Source organism: Manis pentadactyla, chromosome 16 (assembly GCF_030020395.1).
Source record: "Manis pentadactyla isolate mManPen7 chromosome 16, mManPen7.hap1, whole genome shotgun sequence".
Classification (NCBI taxonomy): Eukaryota; Metazoa; Chordata; class Mammalia; order Pholidota; family Manidae; genus Manis; species Manis pentadactyla.
In genome coordinates, this window is record NC_080034.1 from 31,261,331 (window position 1) to 31,270,492 (window position 9,162).

Consider the following 9,162-nt stretch of genomic DNA (forward strand, 5'->3'; position numbering starts at 1 on the left):
ATGTAGCCACACAAAGTAGGGTGACTTGACTTCTACAACCCACTTGCAGAAACACACACTGGGTGCACACACACACATTGTACACATGTGTGCACATTCTGAGCACATGGTGTTTATGCTCTCCATCCATGCAGCATGCAGCCTTTAGACACATCACTGCCTGCACATCATACACATGTGATGAGCATACATGCAGAGCCCTGGTGGAGAGCCCCAAGAGTGCATGCCAGGGAAAATGGAAACTCACAAAGCCCATGGGTACTTGTTACGCGTATATCCTGTGTGCCCTTCCCCCGGCATTTATCAACCTATGATTGCAGTAGAGGGTAAAAGCATGGACTTTGCAATTTGACTGCCTGAGTCCATCACTTTACTTGCCGTTTGACTTAACCTCTCTGTGTCTCATTTCCCTCCTCTGTAAAATGGGGATAATAATAGTGGACCTACCTCATAGGGATGCCGTGAGGGTTAAAAGATTTAACAGATATAAAGCACTTAGTGCCTGGCACATAGTAAGGCCCCTGTAAATGTGGAGGCAAGGTGTGTGTCTAGGACAAAGAATGCATGTCAGGATATGATAAACACAGAGGGGTGGGAAGCAGAAGGCAGAAGAGGAGGTGCCCACCAAAGCTGGGGTGGCCAGAGAGGGCTTCTTGGAGAAAGAGATTTGGGCTGGGCCTTGAAGAAGACCCATAGCTGCTGAGTGTCGAGCACCTACCCCATGCTGGGCCCTGTGCTAGGCTCTTTGTAGGAATTAGCTCCATGAGTCCTCTGTGACCCCCCAGGAGGTGGGGACTATCATGTCCCCGTTATGGATAAGGAGAAAAAGACACAGACACCCTTGCTAACTTATCCAAGGACAGACAGGCTTAGATAAGAGGAGAGGAGGGCACAGGGATTCCAGGTGGGGGAGCAGCATGTGTCAGAAATAGAGCAACAGATGGGAAAACACCCCCAGAGGGCCCTCCTTGATGCACTGTAACAGTTTCCAGATAATGAGAAGGGGGTGAGCATCTGGAGGGGCGTTCTGACCTAATTGCTGTGTCTCTTGCAGTGACACCAGGGACCTGGAGGGGGTAGGGGTGGCTGGCACCGCCCACAGCCCCCTGGGGTGGCAAGGCGGGGCATGGGGACTGGGCACCTTCACTTCCTCCTCTCCCCGACAACCCCTGTTGGGGATGGGGTAGGTCATCCTAAGCACCTTGGCCTGGGAGACCAGGCCTGGCTCTCTGGAAGGGGACCAGAAGAGGACACGGGGAGGGCAAGAAGCTGAGGGAGGAGGTGGCTGGAGGCAGTGAGCATACCTCTGTCCCCCACCCCAGCATCACAGCACCCCAGGGGCTGGTTCCCCAGCCCCCTTCAACAAAGAATAAGCCGCTCATCAGTGTGCCCAAGGCTCTCCTCAAACAGGACAAAATATCCCTTTTGGCTTCATGCCCATCAAACCATCCTGGGCCTGACAAGCCAGACCGCTCACCACCCCCAGGAGATCATGGATGTCTTTTTCAAAGTGTTTGCAGGAGCTGCTCCCACTTGCCGTGCATTTCTCGACACCCAGCCAACATAAGTGGTCCCTCCTCCACAAAGCTCTTGGTTCACGCTCTTTGGGGTCTTGCCACCATGCATGTTTCAATTGGCCAGTGGCAGAACATGAATAAGAGGATCTCCTCACCTGGTCGGGTAGTTACTGGATGATTGGCCTGTGCCCTTGTCCCCTGTGCTCTGAACATTCTTCTCTCCCACCAGCTCCCAATCCACTTGGGCAGCCATACCCCACCTGCCCCCGCCCCCCAACAGGACAGCCTTTACTCCAGATGCCAAGTTGTCACAACACAAGTCCCTTGGCCACACCTCTGCTCACACTTGCCCTGTATCCCAATGTGCCCCAACCCTGCCTACCTGGCACCCGGGCCACACTCCCCACAAATAACTTCTGGCGCCCCCCCATCCCACATGACCTTTCCTGGCACCCTCTTGCTAACATGAAAAGGCAGCATAGCAGGGCAGGAGAAGGGCATGTGCTTCTGAGGCCCCAGATGGGGGTGAACATCCCAGCTCCTCCCCCGCCCCTTTCTCATAGTGGGAGCTCAGGGAGTGCCCCCGGCCCCACAGATGTCCGTCCTTTGCTTTTCCCTCTGTCAGTGGGGGCGTAAGGGGGAATGCCAACCTGAATCCCAGGCTGAGGGTTCCCAGGACTGGTGTGAATGCACCTGGCCCATGGAAGCGAGGACAGCCACATGGGATCCCATCATTTATTGTCCAAGTCGGGACAGTCTGAGAGTGGAAGACGGCATTATTAATAATTACACCAGGGCAACAGATGAAAACTGGGGCTGTCTGGGAGAAGCAAGATGTGTGGTCACTAGATCTATACACAGTCTCAGTTCCCTTCCTGCCCACACCTGGTAGAATGAGCTGGCGTGTCCGTGTGCCCCCCACTGACCATAGGCTTGGCCACCTAGGTGGTCTGCTTAGAAGCCAGAACAGGCTGGAATGGGGGGAGGTATACAGAGAGCGTCACATTTGGGGGCAGCATTGTGACATCCTAGAGACAAGGTGTGGGGAATGGCTAAACAGTGGAGAGGAAATCTAAGGGCTGGAAGAATGGGGATGGGGACCCCAAATCCCAAAATACTCTCCTGGAGGTATCAACAACCTCCATTACAGCAACAGGAACTGCCTCCCGTGTACAGCCCAGGCTTTGCAAGGCAGGTGCTCCTCTGCTTGCCAAGCAGAGCTCATCAAGTGCTCACAGCCAGCCCGCAGGGGTGGGGTGGCACTGCGACTATCCCCATGTTAGAGGAGAAAGCTGAGGCGCAGGGAGGTTGACAGTAATCTGTCAAATAATGTTGCACAGCCAGGAGGAGCAGAGCTGGTGTTTGAGCCCAGGCAGCCTGCCCTGTTCCCTAAGGGCCCCATTCCTGGCTCTACAGAGAAGTTGCTGGGGATGAATGGCTCCACATGGAGGGTGTCTTGCCAATGGGTTTCAGCCCCAGGCAAGTTCACTATGGATTCAATGTGACCAAAGAAATGACAGTAGAATGTTCTTGGGTTGAAAGAGTTATACTCAACTCTATTTCCACCATGGCAGGTCTATCACTAGAATCCTGTCTGCTTGGAGCAAGCCTTCATGCAGCAAGCCGGTCTCTGCCTCTGGGCCCCTCTGTCCTCAGCCCTGCCACCACTCCAGCCTCTGCTCTGCTCTCCTGCAGCCTTGCAGCCATGTCGCCCAGAGCACTGGGCAGGGCTCTTTATATAAAGTCAGTAACAACGTATTGCCTACACATGTGTAGTGACCTAGCCAACCAGGGCCACGTGAGAATCCTGGCCACAGGAACTCTCATTTTATCCACACTCCACCCCTCCAGGATTCTCTCTTCTCAATCTATGTGCCCTCAATCCTCTGCAGTGGTCCCTGTGCAAGGAAGCTCAAACAATTGTAACCAAATTCCATGATCTACGACAATATACAAAAACCCCTCAAGCCTGAGGAGATCCATTGCCACCAAGGGGTCATCCTGGCTGTATTCAAACCAGTTCTATTCAAATGAGTTAACCAAAAGGACCATGGGTGGGCCTTGCAATACCCACCTTCTCCAGCCTCTCCAGCAAAAAGTCTTGCAGACACACAGGCCTATCTTGTTGCTTTACCTCTGCCTCTGCTTCGTCCTCAGCAGCAGGAACCGCTGCTCTGGTCTCAGTTGTTGCCACAGCTCCAGTCATCCGGTTCCTTTCCATCTGCTCCTGCCTTTTCAAACCAACCCACGTCTGGGTCCTCGTGACCTTCATGGGGCCCTTTAAATTCTTCCTTCAAGAAGCAGATCGTACTTCCTTTTGTGCTTGAGCCTGAGGCTAGAAGCAGAGCACGGAGTGCTCCAGGACCTGAGGAGGGGGCCGCACCTCTCCTGGAAGAACTGGAGGGTGCCGAGTCCTTCTGGCTTGCCACCAGCTTTCAGCCAGGCGGGGTCTCCACCGAGGAGGGGCCTCCACGCCCACCTGTTCATCAGATGCTCCTCCATTTCTGGGACTGACAGCTCCACGACATCCTTCACCTGCCCCTTGGCTCCTGGCAGCCTGCGTGCTGCTGATTCCTCTCGGGCCACCAGGACATCCTTTACTATTTCCACAGCACTTCGTAGTGATGCCATTTCAGTCAGCACCAAATTTTCTTTCTCTTGGGGTGGACCCCAGTCCTCCACCCCTTCACAGTACCACATGTCCACAGGGGGACACTCAAATGTCTCCCCATCCATAGGTGCAGCCTTGCATGAGAGTAGCCTGTTCTTTTCCTTGGTCACCAATGAACCCTGCCGACATTGCCAATTGTCTTGCCAACGGGCTTCAGTCCCAGGCAAGTTCACTATGGATTCAATGTGACCAAAGAAATGACAGTAGAATGTTCCTGGGGTGAAAGGGTTATACCCAACTTTACTTCCACGGTGGTAGGTCAGTCACTAAAATCCTGTTCACTTGGAGCGAGCCTGCATGCAGCAATCCGGTCTCTGCCTCTGGGCCCCTCTGTCCTCAGCCCTGCCACCACTCCAGCCTCTGCTCTGCTCTCCTGCAGCCTTGCAGCAGTGCCACCATGTTGCCCAGAGCACTGAGTGGAGCTCTTTATATAGAGTCAATAACAATGTACTGCTCACACGTTGTAGTGAGCTAGCCAACCAGGGCCAGGTGAGAATCCTGGCCACACGAGCCTTCATTTTATCCACAGAGGGCAAGTCCCCTTTCCATTCCAGGTTCCAATTTTGAAACTTGTGGGATCTGGGAAGTCCTGCAAGAGCAGCAGGGCCTGTGGAAAGTGGCTTGGCTTTGGAGTCAGACACAGCTTTGAGGCTGGCTGCTCACTAGAAGCTGTGTGAACCTCTGTGTACATTCTCTCGGGGCACCTGGGTCTCCTCATCTGGGAAGTGCCTGTCCTGCTGGGTGTCAGAGGGCCCTGATACAAAGCTGTGGCAGCTGGTCAGCACGAGGTGGCATTTCACGAATGCTGGTTCTCAATGCTCTCACCCTCCAAGTTGGGCCTGTCCTGGGGTCCCCCTCACCCCAAAGAGGCCAAAACTCAGGGCTCCATAGCATATACTTCTTCAGTGATTCGGGCCAGGAGTTTTGAAGGAGGAGGGCTGCAGCGTCCTGAATCTAAGGTGCTCATGCCGCTAGATCTGGTGTTACTTATTATTATCACGGAAGGCACCTGACTCCGGGCTAGGGCAGTGCGAACTGTTCCAGTGGACACCGCCCTAGGATCAGGGTGGGCTCAGGGGCTGGGCTGCCGCCTACTGCGGGCTGCTCAGGTGCCTTAGTTGACAAGTCCTAGAAAAGGGAGGGGCAGGGGAGGCTGCTTCCTAATGAACAATTAGTGTCTGCTGCATGGCTAATCATGTGGTTCCGTGTAATTAAGAAGCTAATTAGTGCTGTGTCAATTAAGGTTTAATTAGTTCCCTCTTCAGAGAAGCTTGAAAGATCCTCATGCTGGAAGCTTCTGGAATGGAAGGTTGGAGATGGGGAGAGGGATGCAAGGAGGGACAGTGCATGAGGAGTGGAGCCCCACTTCCTCTTGTACCCCCTCCAGTTCTAACCACCACTGGCTCTGTTCATGGAGATTTTGGGGTCCTGTGAGGCTGCCCTGTACCACCAGGGTACGGTCACCCCAGAGTGATGATACCCCTGCACAACTTCCATGGAAGTGGGGCCTTAGGGTATTGTGCCCCATTCTCCACACCTGTTTTAGGGTAACTTAAGCTGCCCTGCCCTGTGCAAGGTGAGGAAACTGGGACCCAGAGAGGTCAAGTAATTCCGCTCTCCAGGTTGCACAGCTAGTTAAATGGCAGATCTGGGCTGCAGCTCCAGGACTGTCAAGACTCCAAGACCCGCTCTGAAAATCTAAGCGAGGGGAAGCAAATGCACAACCCCCAGGAACTGACCCGATCCTCAGAGCCTTTAGTTGTGCCAGCACGTCCCCTTCCCCCAGTATCTGCGAGGTTCATGCCCTCAATCATTTGGTTCTCTGCTCACATGACACCCCCCATCAGAGAGGCCTTCAGTGTGCACCCTGTATGAAACAGCATTCCCACTCTCCCTGTCGCCTGTCCCCTCGTAGCAATTATCAGTACCTGACATATTGTCCATTTACTTATTGGCCTGTCTCAGCCTGAAAATGAAGACTCCATGCAGGTCAGGACTTTGCTGCTCTATTCCCAGTACCTAGTACTTAGTAGGTGCTCGATAAGTAGCTGTTGAATGACTAAATGAACAGAACTTTGGCCATGCCTGTAGCAAAATGCCAAGTCCTGACCACAAAGAAGGTGATGGATAAGCAATTCCCCTTCCCTCCTCTGCTCCCCACCCAAGCAGGGCTTGCCCTGGGGCCAGCTGACTCCCAGCCCTGGGGATGGAAAGGCCTCAGGCTGGAGGGAGTTGGTCTGGGCACCATGTCTCTGGTTGAGTTCCTGGCCCCGCCTTTCTAGAAAGCGCAGCCGCTCCCTTCTGGTTTCCTCTCCTCCATCCCCTGCTTGGGCACCACACCTTCCTGGTATTGAGCTGTGACCTGGTCTGGTGGCTGGATACTGGATACAGGACGACACTGGCTACCCCCCTGCAGCCAGAACAGGTCGTGCTGCACGGCGGGGCCCCATCTGCTTGGGTGTCACAAAGAAGGCAGCTGGGATGCTAGTGGTCTTTGGAGGGCACGGGCAGCATTTCTCCTCAGCTTCTGCTGCCAGCTGTCTCCCTGAGGTGCTCCAGTGCCCCCCCAACTCATCTCACAACCTTTGCAGTGGGCCTCCTTCTCCTGCTGCAGGGCAGTGTCCTTTTCTGCTGGGGTCCAGAGCTGTGCACCGCACGGGGCAGAAGCCACTTTCCTCACAGTGCACAGAATCACCCTGTCTGGACACTCTACCTGCCCTGGTTAAACATCTTAACAGCTTTATTGAGAAGTAATTTGCAAATCATTAACTTCACTCCTTTTAACTACACAATGTTTAGTATTTACAGGAATGTATAAGTATCACCATAATCTAATTTCAGAAGATTTTCATCACCCCAAAACAGACTCCTGTACCCATTAGCAGTCACCCTCACCCCCGTACCCGCCCCATCCCCCCGGCAACCACAGATCTGCTGGTTGTCTCTGTGGATTTGCCTATTCTGGACATTTCATAGAAATGGGATCATACAAGATGTGGTCTCCTGTGTTTGGCTTTATTCATTTAGCAAAATGTTCCCCCACTCTTTTTACTATTATAAAGAATGCTGTGATGGGCATCAGACCTTCAAGGCCATCAAAATTTGAACATAAGATCTCCAGGCACACCTTGAATAATTCCTTTAGGGTCAATTCCTTGAAGTGAAATTGCCGAGACAAAACAGGAGGCATGTGGTTTTATCTACTTCCTGTCCCTTTCTGACTTCACCAGCTACTCAGAGCCACTTGGGGTCACCCATGCCCTGGCAGCCTCCTTTGTTACCCTCCTGCCACCACCTCATGCCTCCTTTTCTTACCCTTCATCTCTCCCCTCTTGATTCTGTCATGAGCACCAAACCTGACTTCAATCTCAGGAATGCCTTTGCTGGAATGTTCCCTATGCTTATGGGAAGCCCACACTCCCTGGTGGCCCTTCAACCTTGTTGCAGCCCCAACCTTGTGCGTTTCTTCCTTCCTTCCTTGAGCACCCCAATGATTGAGCCAGGCCAGGCCCCTCACCTGCCCTGGGATGCCCACCTATGACTGTCTGCAACTGCTTCTGTTCATTGACTTTTACTCTTAACTCTAAATTTCCCAAACCAACACTAGCTCTGTGAAGCTTTCTCTGATTCTGCAACCCAGAAGTGATGTCTTCTACTTCAGAGCAATCAGGAGGCTGGCTGAGATCATACCTCCTGCCAGGCCTCCCCTGACCGATGTGCCAGATGGCATTTCTAGGCTGTGTAAGGTATGCTAGTGTGAGGCGGTAAGCACCCTACCCTGTGCTAGGATGGAGACGCTCAGCACCATCATTTCGGCGCCCAGAGTTGTCATTTCATTTCAACAATCCTTTCTAAGCGTTTTCTGGAAGCCAGGCCCTGGGTTAAGTCTGGAGACAGGGAGGCAAACAAGATGAACCCTTGCTTTCAGGGAACTTACAGTTCAGTGGGCGAAGAGACAAGTAACCAGGCCCTTAGAAACAAGGTGGTGAGGACCTAGGGCTCCTGGGAATACAGGACAGGCCCAGTGTTACCTCCTGGCTGGCATTAATGGTGGTGACAGCTGAGCCTCTTCCTGCCCACCTCCACCCCCAGTAACTGGAGTCACAGGAAAACTCAGTAGGGGAGGGGAGGCAGAGAGACTGGGCTGGAGGAGAGGAGGAAATGAAACAGAACAGAGATAATTATTCCCGTTTGACAACTTTTTCTAATTAGGGACCAATTATGTCCTCAGGTATCTAACTGGGGTCCTGGTAGATTCTCTAATTTGCTAGGTAATTACTGGCCAGTAATTCTACCAGGATGAGATTTAGAGAAGAAATATGTTATCACAACATTTTTTTTTTCTGTCCTGGGGGCTTGGCCCAGAAAATAAGCTAGGTGATCCGAGCTTTCTTCTGCCTCCCACTCCTCATGTGCCTGGTGGTCTGGGTCTCTTTCTGGTCCCCAAGCTCCAGGAGCTGGAAATCTAGTTGCAAACCATTGGCCAACACCATAAGGAATTAGGGGCCATCTGTATTTTGGCCTTCCTAACATCCATCCAGCTTTGGCTAACATAGAATTACTATGTTCCAGGAAACTATTCTAGTCCTCTGACCCCTAACACACATTGATATGGGTTATAACTATAAAAATTGTTATCCTCATTTTACAATTGGTAAAAGTGAGATACCAATAGGTTAAATAATATATAGGAATTTACCAAAATGAAATTATCCAAATGTGCTTGATGGTTTTATGTTCAAAGATGTCCATCATGGTGTTATTTATAATGCCCAAGATAACTAGTAAGCAGTGGAGCCAGGAAGGAAGCCAGATAGTCTGGTTCAGGCACCACACCATGCTCTCCCTCACCACAAAATTGTTCTGCTTCAGTTTTCTTCAGTGAAATCATTCCTGCTTTGTTTACTAAAATGGTTTTATTAAGGTATAACTGATATTTATTGCACATATTTAAAGCATACAATTTAATAATGT